Genomic DNA, 17,590 nt, shown 5'->3' on the forward strand with positions numbered 1-17,590 from the left:
GCTGGTAGAATTGATGGCTGACTTTGCTCTCTCATCCGGCCAGGTTTTTATTTCGTTTACATCCACAAAAAATGCGATATTTTTTACATCTTCTGGATACACGAAACTCATCCCGAATAGTTGAATCATTTCACAGCCACGAACCTTTAATACATCTCGATTCGATGGGTTAATTTTTTATCAACTTTTGTCCTTCATTTTATCATAAATTATTCTCTCGATATAAGCTTTTCCATGTTACTCTTCTATTTATCTACCAATTAGAATAGCTTCAGCTATGTAAACGTATCATTGCTGAATTACAAATTTCAATCGACTTTTGGTCTCTTTTACCGTCGTCGTTGACCTCGTTAATTACTCGTGGAAAAAAACCACCACCAAAAGCTGTTTGCTTTCCAAACTCTCTTCATTAATAATACTCGTAGTTATATCGTTGGTATTAAACGTATAAGGATTTATTTTCCATTCTCATTTCAGGTAGCCCACCGCACGTCTCACATCTGGTATGCTAAATAAGTACAAAATCTTAATTATTTCGCTCGCCTCTTATAATTCCTTTTTCTCAGATAACAATTTGAATAGCAGTTAAATGATTTTAGTAAAAAATTAATTAAAAAATAGTCTCGAATGAAACACGTTCTCCACCACAATGGTACATTTTTCGTATATTTCCGTTCCTACTTTAGACAAATAATACCGCCAGAGGTTTTTTTCCACTTTTCTGTATACTTACCTAATGCTCCAAAGGTGTTTTTTTTTGTTTTTTCCAAAGCGTGAAATTTTGCATTTAATTACGTTTTAAATCGGTAGGTACTTTTTGTGTAGTCTCGTACAGTAATACTTGAGAGGGAAATTTTATTGTGAGGTTCACTGCTCAGTGGTGCTCTGTCGTGAGCTTGGGCCACACTTAACTTAGGAATTGACCCAGTTAAAAGTTTTGTGTTGAGAAAGGGCTCGTGAGTTTGTATCTTTGTGCGCGAACCTTTTCATAAATAATTGTGTGGAAATAATGAGTTTTGTAATTGTTCGTATATAGTTTTTATCTTATTATTACGACGAGATTTAAGGGGTATATTTTCGAAATGAATGGAATGGATTGAGAAAGGGATCGGTTTGGGGAAGACGATGGGAGAGGGAGAAGAAGGAAGGGGATGGAGTCTTTGTTCGAGTGGAGGAAATGGAGCATAAGGTATTTGACTGTTTAATATTTTTGAGAATGATTTGAAAATGCTCATAATTTAAACGAAGTAGTCTGATCCAGAACATTAGTTGGTTTTATGAAAATTTATGGAAATGTCATAATTTTGAAGCAAAGTCAGCCATGATTTTTCATCAGAGTGAGATTTCAGTCACAAGAATTCATAATGTGTTTAATTTAAAAGTTTGTAGAGGTCAGTTCCATTTTTATTTTACGAAGAGATAATAGAGAGAGGGGGAAAGGGGGTAAGGTCCAGAAGTCCAATATTTCAAAATAATGGAAACTTTATCGAGTTGAGAATACTTTTTTCAACATGTTAAATGAAGGAATGAGTAGTCGAATACCTCTAAAATTCTGAAAATCGTCGTTCGAGTGATTTTTTGCTCACTATTGTGAACACATTTGACTTCTGTGATCTAAAAAACAATTACATAGGTCTGTATTTAAGATGGATCCTGAAAAAAAATGTTGCAAAATTTAGTGGTCACTTTAATTTTGAGTTGAAAATCACCTATGGGTCCTCAAAGAGAGTGAATTTTTGAAAAAATTGTTTTTTTTTTGATCCGGCCCCTATCACCCTGTATATGTACTTAGAAAAAAATGACTCAGTTCTGAAAAATAGTATTTGAGACTCTGGGTGTACTTGGACCATTCCCATTAAAATCCAAGACCATTTTAACAGTCTACTGAGCGATTAAAAATTGGCAAAACACTCATTTTCGAAAGAATTCGAGTTCTAAAATTTTTTTCTCCTCAAATAATTTATAAAAGCTGTTTTTATGACAACGACGAGTTTAAAAGATTTTAACGACCTTTTTCTTTAAGAAAAATGAACCAGCGTTAGTAATTAGATCATTTCAACAATCGCATTTCTCCTTCTCTTTTAAAACTCTACCAATTTAAGGCCATTTTGGAGCTTTCAGCTAGTTTTCAACTTCCTCCAAAAATTAAAAATTGCTCCAGAAGGGGTCAAAATGAACTCATGGTGTTAATTGGACACTCTCATTAAATGCTTTAGTTGGTTACGTACCTCGAATTTCCAACATTATCAGTTCATTATCTATTAAATTTTTGACCAATTTGTAAACATCCCTTTAAAAAATAAATTTAAAAAATTAAAAATCTCGATTCACACGAAAAAACCTCCTTTAAAGTACCTATTTTGGCACCTCCCCCAAAAATTTTGAAATTTCTTGAAAAAATTGAAATTGGATCGACGGCTTTAAAATCATCATGTCAGACGAGGGTGGTTCTTGTTTTGAAGTCTCTTCCTTTTTTGTGCTCTCAGCCCTCGAGTTATTGGATTGTAAAATGAAATAATTTCTCATTTTTTTGATTTATTCTTCCAAAGTTCAAAAAAAGTTGCGATGAAAGCTCCTCTCTTCCCCTATGTTACCAGTGAAAAATGAATTATTCCTTTTTCAGAATTTCTTTAAAATAATCCAAAAATACTGAACTGATTGCTCAATAATGTAGATGCCACCATTGCATAAAGCTTCCAAAATTGGAGAAATCTACAAATATGAATCCTTCTAAATAACTCTTTTTTCGCGACAAAAATCTCACAAAAGAATCTAAAATTATACTTCTAGATTCTTTTGTGAGAATAGAACTAGCTAAAATTTTCTAAAATGATCAATGTTTTGAAAAAAAAACTGATAAAAATTGCCCTTCAAGTTGGAGAAATTTTGAAAATTTGATTCTTGGTTGAAAAGTCGGTCCTGTTGTATGAGAGTCCCTCCCCCATGTTGGATTACATGAAGTGACTTACAAATATTTATGAAAAATTCTGGCCAAAAATTAAAAATTTTCATTTTTTTGTTGCAAAATTCAATTTTATTGTCAATTTTTTCAACTTGATGAGGGAATGACGAAATTAACCTTATTTGGATGGATCAAAGAACGTATTTGTTTTGAAATTACTTACCTAACAACTTTGATTTATTAAATTTGGCTGGATTTTTAGATGGGGGGGGGGGAGAGGGGTTTGTAATGAAAAGACCAATATTTTTTAGAGATTGCATGAGAAAGTTATTTTCATTATTATTAAAAATGAGATTGTTTATTTAAAAAAAGTTCTGACCAATAATGCAATAAAACGAAAATTTTGTTGATAAATCGGATTTTCTTTTTCATTCTGCAAGTTTTGAGGTTAGAAAGCTAAAATTTTCAGATTTTTCTCCATAAAAACTAATCATTTTAAGGAGGGGCAAGGGGGAAGGACGATGCAACAAAAATCGAAAAAAAAACAGATTTTTTAGATTGCTTAAATTTTTTGAATTCATTATAACTCTATACTTAAATGAACTTTATCACTCAAAATTTTGCACAAGGAAATGTTAAGACATATGTACTTACTTTCTTTATCCAGTTTGTTTTTTTATTTTTTTTATTTTCAAATTAGAGAGTGTTACTTCAAATGGATTTACTCTTCAAAACCCAAAAACAATCTTTTGGAGGTAAACTAAACAATTTTTTTTTTAAATATTTGCTCATCTTGATTAATTGTTCAATGAAGATTGCTCAACCAGCAGAGAATTTCTGAATCAGTCAAGAAGAAATCAAAAGATAATCTGAAAATACTTTACCAGTCCAAATTTCAAAAACTTTAAAGAAACGGATTTTTGAGAATTAGTTCCCAAAATCGATTAAAAGAGTCACAAAGAAGATGAATCCAAGAAATCCAAAAATCCGCTGAAAGCTGCAGAACGACCTGAAACTGTTACCAATCGATTTAGAGGGTCAGAAATGAAGTATCACCCAAATTTTTGGTTTCTCTCTCAAATTGAACAGATTTTGAATCCCTCATGAATCAATCTAGATTTTCAAAATTCACCAAAAAAATGAAAAAATGAAATTCAACGATTGAATTTGATCTTTTTCGATTTTTTTCTGACCCCCTTGAAACATATCTATATTTGATGATTGAAACACCTTCCTTGTTATTTTTACTTTCAAAAAAATTATCAAAATATATCTCTTTATTTTTCTACCTTTATCGGTTGCTCTCAAACAAAAAGATCTTTAATAGAAAAATTACGTCAAGGCCAAACTACGAATATTATTACAAACCTTAAAATTTCATCGTATACTACGTTGTACTTATAATAAGTAACTCAACAAATAACATAATTATCTCGTACCCGCGTATTAAACCATTTAATAACTCGAGTAAACTCTCACAAACGAAAAAAACCTTCAACCGAATAAACGGTACAAAAATAAAAATTAAATTCCTTTTACCGCGTCTTTGTCGAGGAAAAAAACGAACCTAATCTTATCAAGTATTTATTCATTTCTTGAAAAATATCATCACGATGGAAAAGAATACCTAAGAGAGAGGAATTCGTGCCAAAAATACGAGAAAAAAATCAAAGCAAAACCAATTACCTAATTTCAATCTATTCATTAGGAAAAAAGAAAAAAAAAACTGAATAAAAGATGGCTTTTTCCTCAATCAAATTCAGATTTTCTCAACATCCTATATACGCGACCGAATAATTGATTGTTATGAAAAGTTCCTAAAATTGGTAGCTATTGAATCGGCGTTTAGCGAACTTTTTTTATGTTCCATTATGTAGAAAAATACGTATGAATTTTTTTCGGTATTTGTTATGGTTTGCTTTTCAATCGTTTCTCTCTTTAATAGGGTCGTTTGGAAAAGGTTTGAATAGAGAAAAAATTCAATAAAAACGTTCGCAATGTTCGCTTCTTTTCGGCATTTGGTTGGCTTTTGCAAGAATTTTGTTTAATTGTAATTTCTCTCTTTTCGATTCGACTTTTTTTTTCGCCTCTAAAACGAAATTTTCTTATACTCACGAATTTGACAACAATATCGAAAACGAAGGGCTTTGGAATTCATATCTTGATAAATGAACCCCTATCGGTAATTTTTCACAGCCAAGATGAGCTTCACAATTCCAACATTATCATCTTTTTCAACACCAATTTTTTGCCTCTTTCAATTTACCAAAATTTCTAAAGCTTATGAAACGTACCTACGACAATCGATACCTCTTTTATATCGAACCCAACTCGGTGTAATCGAATTATAAAAAATGAATGAAACATACTTGAAAAAAAGAAAACGACCTTTGACGAAGGAAAAAATTCGTTCGCCGAAAAAAAAGTCAGCCAATTTCGACCAATTTGTTGAAAAAGCCCGGTAATACGCTAATTAGAAGCATCTTCCAGGCTGCTGATGTTAATAGCAAAATGTTACTCGTGTACTATTGTGAAATACACGCCAACAGCTTTTGTACACAGTTAACAATGCTATAGACGCTCCCAAGTTGATTGCTTTTTTCGTGTAAGCGTTACAAATAGGTATATTGATAGCTTTTTGAAAATTTCCAGTCGCTTTGTGCTAAAAGAAACTTCTTCGAGATGAAAGGCTTCGTATAGCGCTGACAAACTAAATTTGGTGTGATTTTCAATTAAGGAGGTAAATTGATTTTATACGAGGGGATTTTTCTTGCTTCTTTACATCAACGAACGTGTACCCACATAAGGTTTCGAGATGTTTATTAAAACTGGTTCCGTTCTGCTTCTTTTACTGTGCAGTTAAAATTTTATAATCGACGATGTTCCCATTGAGTCTCGAGGGTACGAAAAAAAAAGAAAAGAAAAGAAAAGAAAAGAGAAACATCAGCGGTAAATATGAATTTTTTTAGTTATTCAAAAATATTCGATTTCTCCTCACTTTTGACCTCGCTGAAAGGAAGTGTCAAAAATTACATTTTTTTTTTTCAAAAAAAAGTCAATTGACATTTAGGTAAGTAAAATGTAATTATGTGCTTCCTAATCCAATGAGTACTGTTTCTCCCTTCGTCACATAAAAAATCGATTCACACGAGGTAAACTTTTTAAACTGTTTGTGTAAAAATTGAAAATTTGTATGAGATGAACCGTGAAGAATTATTTTGACCTCAGAAGCTGACGGAAATTGCAAACCCTTGAATTTTATAAATCATTAGTACAAATAAAATTTTCCCATGTGGGTATACCTACTAAAAAAATTCAAGTAATACTCTAATTTTCTTCTGAGTTCATTAATTTTGAGATATGCATTTGGCGAGGGACAGGAGAGTTGAATGTCTGGAAGTCAACATTTTCAATAATTATTCAGTGGGATCAAAATCTCTCTCATTCATTTGGGGGAGGGGAGGAAGGGGGTATTAAGCTATACAATTCAAAAGATCAACAGGTCAATAGAATAACTATTGATTTTCCCAATAAGAACAGAGTTCACCAAAAAATACCATAACTTGACAGAAATTCCTGAACACAGCCAACAACTTACTCACTGAAAAATAATACTGCTTCACCGACGGTTATCAGTAATTTAACAGAAATTTACCAGAATTTAAATTATTACAAAATAATTTACCAAAAATTACCACAAATTTACCAGAAATTACAAAAAATCAGCCAAAATTAGCGGTACCTTTCTAAATTACCAAAAGTTACAAGTAATTCATCAAGAATTACCAGTAAATTACCAAAAATTACTAATTCACCAAAAGTTACCAGTAATTTACCAAAAATTATTAACCTATCAAAAATCACCAGCAATTTACCAAAAACTAGCGGTAATTCACCAAAAACTACCAGAATTTAAAAAAAATTACCAGCAATTTATCAAAAATCACCAGTAATTTACCAAAAAATTACCAATAATTTACCAAGAATTAATGTTGCCGGTAATTTACCAAAAACTACAGGTAATTTACCAAAAATTATCAAAATTTACAAAAAATTACCAGCAATTTATCAAAAAACATCAGTAATTTACCAAAAAATTACCAGTACTTTACCAGAAATTCCCAAACATTTACCAAAAAATATGTAGGTACCAAAAGTTTAACAAAAAATTAGGAGGAATTTACCAGAAATTATTGTTAACTTATCAGAAATTGACCAGTTTTTTACTAAAAATTTACATAAAAATACTTTGAATTTACCAGAAATTACCAGTAATTTACCTGAAATTATCAATAATTTGTTTACCAAAAATTACCAGTAATTTACTTTCCTAAAAATTACCAGTAATTTACTTTCCTAAAAATAATCAGTAATTTACGGAAAATGTCCAGTGATTTACCAGAAATTACCCATAATCTATCAGAAATTATCAGTTATTAACCAAAAATAACCAAAAAACTGCCAGTAACCCGTTCAACAATGACAACGCTAATTTTCATGTAAATGTTGATCCATCCACATCTGTCACTTTTGGATACCACATGTTGACGTGAATTTTGACTCTATTTTGACCAATTGTCGATGCAATTGTTGACCAATGTTGATCGACATTCATGTTGACAATTATTAATTTCAAAAATGGAAATTTTTTCGAAAAAAGATCTTCTCAAAGGTGGACATTGCTCATGCTGAAAGAAGCATCAACGTGGAGGCCAACTCCAAGAGGTACAGACTTAAAGTCTGTACAAAATCAGAAGTTGAACATAAACTCCTTATATTGAGAAAGTGCAATAATTCATCTAGGAGTACTGAACTGATACATTTTCATGTCAGCAACATGTCGATGTTAATGTCGATGTGAAATTTGACATCAATCAAATACATCCACGATATCAACATCATTTTCAAAATTTGAGAAATGTTTGAAAATTTGGTCGAGGTTGGTGTTGATGTAATTGTGGACCATCAACAACTCCAAACTATGAAAAAATGAATAATTTTGTAAATGCCATCAAAAATTTGTTCTTCTCTGATGATATTTCAAATGTTTACTGAACTTATAAACACTAAAACAAAATTTCAATTCTGAAAAATTGGTCGACATAGTTGTGGATGTAAATTTCAAGTATCAAATTTTACATCAACATGTCAACATCGCATGTCAAGGAACCAGAAATAATGAGGAATTTTCAAAAATGTTTACTAACCTGGCTTATTTACAGACAAAAAATTCCTACTGAATAACTAATTGATCACTTTTTTATCATAATATTGGAAAACACATGGTCGATGTAAATTTCAACGTCGACAATTGTTGTGCAAGAACTTACTGAAAATTTACAAAAAATCACTTTAAATTTACCAGAAATTACCATTAAATTACCAGAATTTACCAGTAATTTACCAAATTACCAGAATTTACCATTAATTTACCAGAATTTACCATTAATTTACCAGAAATTACCAGTAATTTACCAGAAATTACTATTAATTTACCAGAAATTACTATTAATTTACCAGAAATTACCAGAAATTTACCAGAAATTACCAGTAATTTACCAGAAATTGCCAGTAATTTACCAGAAATTACCAGTAATTTACCAGAAATTACCAGTAATTTACCTTACCAGTAATTTACCAGAAATTACCAGTGATTTACCAGAAATTACCAGTAATTTACCAGAAATTACCAGTAATTTACCAGAAATTACCAGTAATTTACCAGAAATTACCAGTAATTACCAGAAATTACCAGTAATTTACCAGAAATTACCAGTAATTTACCAGAAATTACCAGTAATTTACCAGAAATTACCAGTAATTTACCAGAAATTACCAGTAATTTACCAGAAATTACCAGTAATTTACCAGAAATTACCAGTAATTTACCAGAAATTACCAGTAATTCACCAGAAATTACCGAAACTCACCTGTAAGTTACCAAGATTTGGCAGTAGTTTACTAGAAATTACTAAAATTTTACCAAAGAATACTGAAAGTTTTATAAAAGTCAAGAAGAATTCACCAGATGTTTACTAGAAACTATTGGTAACTCATCAGAAATAGCCAGTAACCTACAAGAAATCACCAGTAATTTACCAAAAATTTACTAGAAATTATAACCAATAATTCACCAGAAATTACCAAAAATTTACCAGAAATTACTATAGTAATGTACAAAAAGTTTTCATAAATTTACCAGAATCAAGATTATTGAAAATTTACCCAAGCTTACCAAAATCTACCAGTAATTTACCGGAAATTACCAGTAATTTACCAAAAATCACCAATACTTCGTCAAAAACTACCAGAATAAATAAAATTTTTCAAAATCAGGTCAAGTTCCCCCAATTAAATGTTTTTTTTTAGGAGAGAGGAGTTGAATATCACAAAATTTTGAAAATAAGACGTCTTTCTCTCCCTTTGGAGCTTTTTATTGCCTACAGAACTTACTTTATTTATTCTAAAATTTTAAAATTTTTCAAACCCTCAGAAAAAATGAAATTGAAGACGTTGGAAATGGAAAAATTTTTAGATGATAAAATTTAACATCAAATTTCCATTAACTTGAATAGAATTATAATGCTCTAGGGTAGCTAACTTTGAAAAAAAAATGAAAACCATCAAAAGAACGATCAAACACCTCGAAAAGCAACCTAAAAACCCAACCTACATAACGAAACAAGAGACCTACTGACAAAATCATTTCACAAGTCAACTTTCGCAACTTGCCAGAACAGTGTAGCAACGATTTGCACATTCCAGCAAACTAATCGCCAGGAATTACGACCTAGAGAGTTCGCATAACTCCGGAAACAGTTAGGAAGACTTTCAATTTAGAAAACGTCTACTTTGAAGGCGCGCGGTTTTCGTAGGTGAAACGTGTGACATTAAGAGTACGCGATTTCGAGATGATTTGAAAAATTTACGTTGGGATTTGGCAATGATTTATGAAACCGAAACGAAGCATTTTACAAAACCTGCTATGCCAAGATAACGGCTGAATTTTTCCACCCAGCAAAAGTATTAACACTATAGAGATAGGTACCTACTCGTACTTATACTGCTACTTTCTCTTCATACTTATATCTAGCTCGTACAACAGAATCTTTCAAGCAGTCGAGATCTCTTTATTTCTTAAAAATGAAACGTTCCATCGCTCGTATAGTAGACAAATTCATTATGAAAGAAAATGATCAATTAATTACGTATAAAATTAGAAACGTTAACGTAACGTGAAAAAAAACACGCTTTTAATCAATTTATCAGCTAAATTGGCGCGAGTATAGTGTAACCCTTAATTGTTTAGCCATTTTGCGTCCCACTGGTTCGACTTGGAGTCCGAACTCGAACCAATATTATAGTCGTACTCTATTTTAAGCGAGCAACGTAGCGCATCCAACTAATTATAATTATCTCTAAATATTTCAGCTACTTAATCAATCCCTCCCCCCTCGCTTAGAATACGCGCGACGCGACGATGAAGGAGGAAAATGCTAAAGCGTTATAAGGAAGATCTTTGCATGGGTAAGTTATAAAAGATCTTTCCATTTAATTAAAAGACGTTTTGTAAAACATTTAACTGTTGACGTTAATATATTAGAGAGTTTAATCTGCACAATATCTAGCAACGATTAATTCTTCGCCATCGCATCGAATTACAACTTATCACAAAACACTGTACATGTATTTTTTCTCTTCATCGTGCAGCCTAATTGATTGCGACGGGAATTTGGGAATACAGATACACGTCCCCTTTGAGGCAGTTTGTGAGAGACGCATTTTGCCTCACACAACACAACACAACATAGGCTCACACACACATAGACACAACACGTATACGTATAAAAAAATATTTAAAATAGATGAAAAACTTTCCATGTAAAAGAGCACAGTACTGCGCCCGGGCACACAGTCGAGTTTTCTTTCACAAAGGTTTTTCTCTTTCTCGTTTTCCGGAAGAAATTAAAGATAGAAATATCCTGCCGGCGAAGACGTTACTTTTGCCTTTTGTTAGCTTTTCTATTCTACTCGCTCGTCAGACTTTTTCCCTTCGGCACCGTTATCACTGTTTACTTATCAACTTATTTCTTTCCGCACACCTTGATAACTATATTATCTTTTTCGCAGTAAGTGAATACAACTCGGTTAAAACTCCAACGACGATGAGAATAGTGTAGCGAAAACTGAAAACTTTGCCCGAAAAACTTCCAAAATGTTCTTTTTTTTCGTTCTCGTTCTTGGCTTGGTTCTTTTTTCTACTTCTCTTCTCTCGTCTCTAGTCGTCGTCGTCGTCGTGCTTCTCTTTCGTTATTCTTTGATGTATTTATGTTTTAAAACAGATTTTTCTTTAGACCTTTCTTCTTAACGTAGAGGAGTGAGTGGGAAAAAAATCAACACGAGTAACAATCCGAAAAGAACGAAATATGTGATTAAAGTTTCATCTAGGATGGAATAAAAAAGGTGGATTTTGGGACGAAAAAATAATGCTCGCGTCGACTAACGTAAAAGGTGAAATAGAGGCACGATTTATGCCCTTGATAAGACATCAGCATGAATCACGATGGAGCAGGATTTTGATCAAATTCAGCAGGAAACTTCATTTTGAATTGAATGAAAGTCACTCAGAAAAAATTTAAGCTGCGAAGGAGCACATAGAAGGGAGATATGAGTTTTCAAAGATGAGGTATTTTCGAAAATAATCGTGATTTTTTCGCTTAAGCTCCTACCCAACCTGTTTTGGGAAACATAACACAGTCCGAAAGATATTATTTGAAATTCTGCGTCGACCTAAACCATCGCCATTAAATCCAAGACCACTTCCAAAATTCTACTGAGTCAAATCAAAAAAAAAAAAAAAAAAAAAAAACAGCAAATTAAAGACATCATTTTTGAAACTGGGCAAATATTTTGGAATACAGTGGTGCCAATTTTTTATAATTAACTTCTTGCGAATTTCAAAAAATCTAAAACACTGGCCAGAAACTTTTTAAATTTTTTCGATTTTTTGAACAATTTTTTCAAAAATCCCCCCACTTTGAGGATCCATATCTCCTCTCCAAGAGCACCTCCTAGCTGCAATTTACTCTAAAATCGGTATTTTGGTGTTAATAAATTTGCATACCCAGTTCGCCGTAAATACGTGAAAACGAATTTTGTCATCGCTGCAAGTACGTAAACTTGAACTAAAATCTGTTGGTGAGGACTTAAATGAAAAGAAAAGAGAATCTTCAAAATGATTTATAAGAAGTTCAAAATTGAATGTTCACAGTGAAAGTTCAACACTTTTATGATGACTATATGTACAAAATCTGAAAGTACGGTAGACTTTTAAAAACTTGAAAAAATTACAGTAGAGATTTTTTGTCAGCGAACTGATTTTCAATTTTCAATCCGGGAGTTCGCCCCTCTGAATAGCACATAAATCCTCATTTCCTCAATTGTGACCAAAAATTTTGAATAATTTCAAGAATGAATTTGGGTATTACATGGTTGGATAAAATTGGCAAAAATTTCATATTTTGTTCTCAAAAGTCGATATTTTTGATTTGATTTTTAATTTTGATCAGAAAGAGTAGACCTAATCAATTATTCTTTTCAAAAATAATCAAAAAAAGTCTAAATTTTTAAGTCATTTTTTTCAAAAAAAAAATTGTTGCCATAAATTTTGAAAGAAAATGAAGTCAGATGATATTTATTATTTTTTTTTAATCGAGAATTTGTAGAAAAAAAATTGAACTTGACTGAAAAGTAATAAAAAAACAGTCTCAAAGGATTCAAGTTCATACATTGCATCATTTTTTCAATCCAATCCTTCTGATTCCCCTTTTTCTTCCCATCAGTGTCCTTAAATATAGTTTAAATACCAAAAATTGAAAAATGAGATGTGGCACTTAATGTTAAGACTGATACATGCAAAGAACTTTTGAGGTGCACTTGAATGAAATCAAACTACTTTAAAGTCATCGTAACCAACATTTGGACCCTCAAAATCCATTTTTGGTGATTTAACGAATTTTTCACCATTTAAAAAATCCAAAAAAGCTGCAGCTATTATTACGATTTTTCAACTTTTTTATAAAAATATATCTATTTTTTTCATACAAAATCCTTCAAACTCCTCTTATTCTCCCTCGAACTTGAAAATTCATTCGATGTTTCAAAATGGCTTAAGAGGGGTACTTTTCGAAGAGGGGGTGGGAGAGGGCTGAAAGAGGAGTTGAAATGACTGCCTTAATTTTATTGAATGTATATCTATATCTATTTCACTTATGAAAAACTAATTTTAAAAATCACCATAAAACAGCTTTTCTGAATTTTTTCAAATTTTCAAAATCCCCCCCCCCAATGAACTTTAGGACCCAAAATGTTGGTTATGAAGGTCTTAGGACCAGTTTGATCCAGCTTGGTTTCATTCAAATTGGAGATCGTCATTTGCAAGATTTTCTTGTTGAATTCTAAACACAAATTTGGAGTCTTGACTGGAGAAAAAAAAATTAAATAAATGTATTCCATCCATCTTAATCTTTTCAAGGAAGTTATTTCCACTCGCAGAAAATTTCTAAATTGGACATAGAAAATACGAACGAGAAACTCAAAATACACCACAAGAACAAATTTCAGCTGCTGAATTTCATTTTTCGATTCTTGGCGAATTTTTTAAAAATTCATCTCTGTTTGATTTTTACAAAAAACTCAAAAGGTCAAATTGAAATAGAAAGCTGAAATTGGGTTTATTTCCTATTTTTGACCTCCCAAATCCATTGACAGTAGTTTTGAGGTCTTTTGCAGCCTTCAGAGAAATTTATTTTTCTCCAGGTGTCAAAAAATGACCTTGAAAATGGTCCAAATGAAATTCGGCATCTAAATAATTCGGACACAACTAATGCCCTTATGAACTTCGAAATTGATCCTGGTGAAAATTTTCAAATTCTATTTTTACTCGTTTAGTGTTCAAATTCAATGTTTCCTACGAGACTATAATTATCTATTTTTTAATTCAAAAAAAAATGCTGATTCAGGAACACGTCTGCACGAAAAACTAAAATTCAATTTATATCTACTCTATTTGTAACCTCCAAAATCGATTTGTAATGGTTTTGAGCCATTAAATTTATGAATTTTTTTTAAAAAAAGGGCAATCAAAATATGATTTTGATTTTACAGAAATTAATTTTTGAATTGAAATTATTGTCACAAAGATGCCGAATCTGAGAAATCTACTGGAGAGTTTTGAACATTTCGAAAATGCCACCGGTCGATTCGGAAATAGGGTATGATGACCAAATTTTGAATTTTTCATTACCTATAAAAAATGGGGTAAATGTGAATTCTCAAAAAATTCACCGAAAACCCGGAAATCATCATCATCATCAATCAAATTTAACCTTGAAAATTGGCTCAGTGATGTAATTTTCTCCTATCTGGGATACTTATACCTCCCTTGCTGATTTTACTTTCAAAGAAAATAAAAGTTCCAAAAATTTTCCAGAGGCTCCCAAACGGTTTGAAACCATTTTTATTGGATTTGTCAGATTCGAAATAGGATGTAACACAAATTTCAGTTTTTTTTTTTACCTCTAAAAAAATCAAATTTTGAGTTTTTCACAATAAGTTACCGATCTAAATTTTCAAAACTTGACAAATAGGTACTGAAAAATTATATTCAACTGCTGAAATTTGGCCTAGGAGTGGAGTGGCAAACAGCTGAAATAAAGGATAAAACTGCATTCGATGAAAGAAGCGTGAATTTTGGTATGATGCATTTTTGAACCAAAATGAAGTTTTTAAGACTGCAAGCCACTCGAGTTCCCCCCTCCTTCGAGGGGGGGCGAGGCTTACAATTTTGAAAATTTTCCTGTGGATAGAGTTTCGATCAGAAATCCAATATTATGGTGTCTGCTATTACCTAGTTATTGATCAGCACTTTCTATTTTCACCATCAAAACCATCGTCCCCCCCTCTCCCCCTTGCGTGGGGCTCAGCCTCCCAAATTGTGGATCTGGAAGACGTTGAGACTCGGAAATGTAATTTTGCGAAAATGTACCAAGTAAAGTGTACAAATAATTTTGGTGGTTCATTTTTTGGCTACCTCTTCCCTCTGCCCCCTGTGGCACCTCAAAACTTGAAAAACGCTAAAAATTTCCACTTTAATGCCAAAACATGATGGAAACGGTGAGCTAAATGCTAATTCGTCATGAAACTGGTAAGAAACATTCATTGAAAGCAGTACGTAACGCGAAAAATGATGACTCCCCCCTTTACGTGCCCCCATCAACCCCTAATCGCAAAAAAAATATTCTGGTCAAAATTCCATCAGAATTGAAATATTAAGCCAGTTACTGTTCAATATTGATCGATATGTTCCGCTAAAAGTGTCGGAATCATCGCATACCTCCCACCCCGTCATGGGGGCAGACCCCTAAAATGTGGAGTCGATGAAAAACCCACTAATGGAACTGAAATTCCGTAAATATGTACTTCTCTATGGTCATTGGAATATACATAATGGTCCACTTCATCGATTACATTCCTCACCGCGCCCCCACCATTATACAAAATTATTTTTATGGACACCTTTTCAATTTTTCTAGAGTCTCGAGTTGTATGAAGTTTTGTAGAGAATTGAAAACGTACCCTGTAGGCTCTGGAATGGCCTAAAACGAGTATTTTTGAGTTGATGACTTGAAATGTGACACTTTTGAACCCCCTCCCCCACTATTGCTGTTGACTTGAATTTTTGAAAAAATGTATTTTTTAATGAAAATTACAGCTTAGAAAAAATTATATTGAATGAGAGTATTGTCATATCAAGCCAATTTTCCCCCAAAATTCATACTTTTTTCATTCATTTTCTATCCATCATAAAATGAAGAAGAAAAACAGCGACGAAAAAGAAAAAAAAAACTCAATTTTGCCAGTTCAATTTTGCTTTAGACCAAAAAAATCTACGTAGGTACTTCGCCAACCCTGACAACGTTTAAGTATCACTGACTCTCGGTGCACGGTTTTAGGTTTATTCTCAATTACGTAAAGTCGGAAACCTTTGCCATCCCGAAAGATGAGCAGGAACAGGGAGAGATTGTTTTCCAACAACATGCTCGCTTCTTCAATTCTCTCAAGTACAATTAAATGAAAAGTTTACTTAAATGAAGGTTCATTTGAAAGAAGAATTGGCTCGGTTGTCGATGCGCTGCCTTAAATTTTTGCATTATTCTCGTCTCTTTTCAACTCTCTAATTCGGCGAGCGAATAAATCAAAAAACTTTCCAGTGCCAAAAAGCGATTCAGGTTTTTTTCTACCTTTAAAAAATTCCCCAGATCTGATAACTAACGCACATCACAAAGTTACGAGTTTATTGACCAAACAGAATAGAATCTGTGTTTCTGTGTAAACCTCAACTTTTTTCCCACTACGACAGCGAGATTTATAGGAAATTTTTTATCGTTGATAAGTTTCTGGTGTTTTACGAGAGTCTTTAGCGATAGGCTGTACAATGTTGAAAAAAAAAGGAAAAAAATTCTTGGAGTTTTTGTTCCCCTCTGTACAAGATAAAAAACAAGAGATAACTTGTACGGAGGGATGTTTTGCATGAGCTCGATAAATAAATAAAACAAAGGTCACATTTTATCGAAGTGTGTTTGAGTTGAGAAGTTTTTATCAAATGTCCGACTTTTAGCTTTTTTCTCTTCTTTTATTAAAGCGGCGGAATTTTAGTACGAGGAAAATGGTGCTACGAAAAGATGTCCGGGAAGAGATTCACTGGGGCAGTGTTTTAATAGGAATTTGAAATTATCAATGATATTCCGCTGCTGTGTCACCCTTTTCGTAATCGTTCCAGTCTTTATATACAATGTACCGTACGTCTAAAGCAGGCAGTGCATTTTATGAAATTCGACTCGTAGTAGATGCCAATAGCAGGTTTTCATTTTTACTGAATGAAGGAACGATGCCTGGTGAGAGTTTTGTAAGAATAAAATTTGAAATTTTCAAACAATTTTTTGTGAAATTACAAAAATAAAACCCAAGGTAGGTATATGAAAAAAAAAAAAAAATATTGTTAAACTTTATAAACTCTTTTTTTTTTGATAAAAATTTCCAGTATTTCACAAATAAAATTTTTTCAAGTTTCGAAAATAAAAAATGGAAAATAATATCTACAAAATACATCATTTTAAGAATCACTGAATAACTTTCACCCAATATCAAACCATTTGGCCAGAAATTACCACCACGAGCCAAGTTCTCGAAAATTTAGGAACCTTTTCATCCTACCTACTTACACCGAAACGAATTTAATTTCAACAAATTTTGGCCAAACAACATATGGCAACATTTAGCAGATATTGTAGTGTAAAACATTGTGTAGCAAAATAAGCATCTCGTAATGTGTGTTTTGCTTACTTATTACGCTTCTCGAGCGTGAAAATGCATTCGAATTAGTTACTCGCCGAAAAATGACAACTGCAGACTCTCTATATTAAAACTGTCTTAATGTAACACCTTAATACCCTATTGCGGGGATTTTCAAGGATGAAAGAACAGTTTACATTTTATCGTGCACAACTTACATATTTATTCGGGATGAAATTCAAAAATAAATATTTGCTGTATTAGGGTTTACTTATATATAGGGAAACGAAATTAATCATGTTTTTAGTGTAGAATCCTATTTGAATGCTGTTTGAA

At 32.2% G+C, this 17,590-nt stretch overlaps 1 protein-coding gene across 1 annotated transcript in view; it reads right to left on the reverse strand.

Annotated features, from left to right (window-relative positions):
- Window positions 1–17,590, reverse strand: part of LOC135843622 (uncharacterized) — a 192,006-nt gene that overhangs the window by 52,094 nt on the left and 122,322 nt on the right. The window lies entirely within an intron of this gene.

Source organism: Planococcus citri, chromosome 4, assembly GCF_950023065.1.
Source record: "Planococcus citri chromosome 4, ihPlaCitr1.1, whole genome shotgun sequence".
In the NCBI taxonomy this organism is placed as follows: Eukaryota; Metazoa; Arthropoda; class Insecta; order Hemiptera; family Pseudococcidae; genus Planococcus; species Planococcus citri.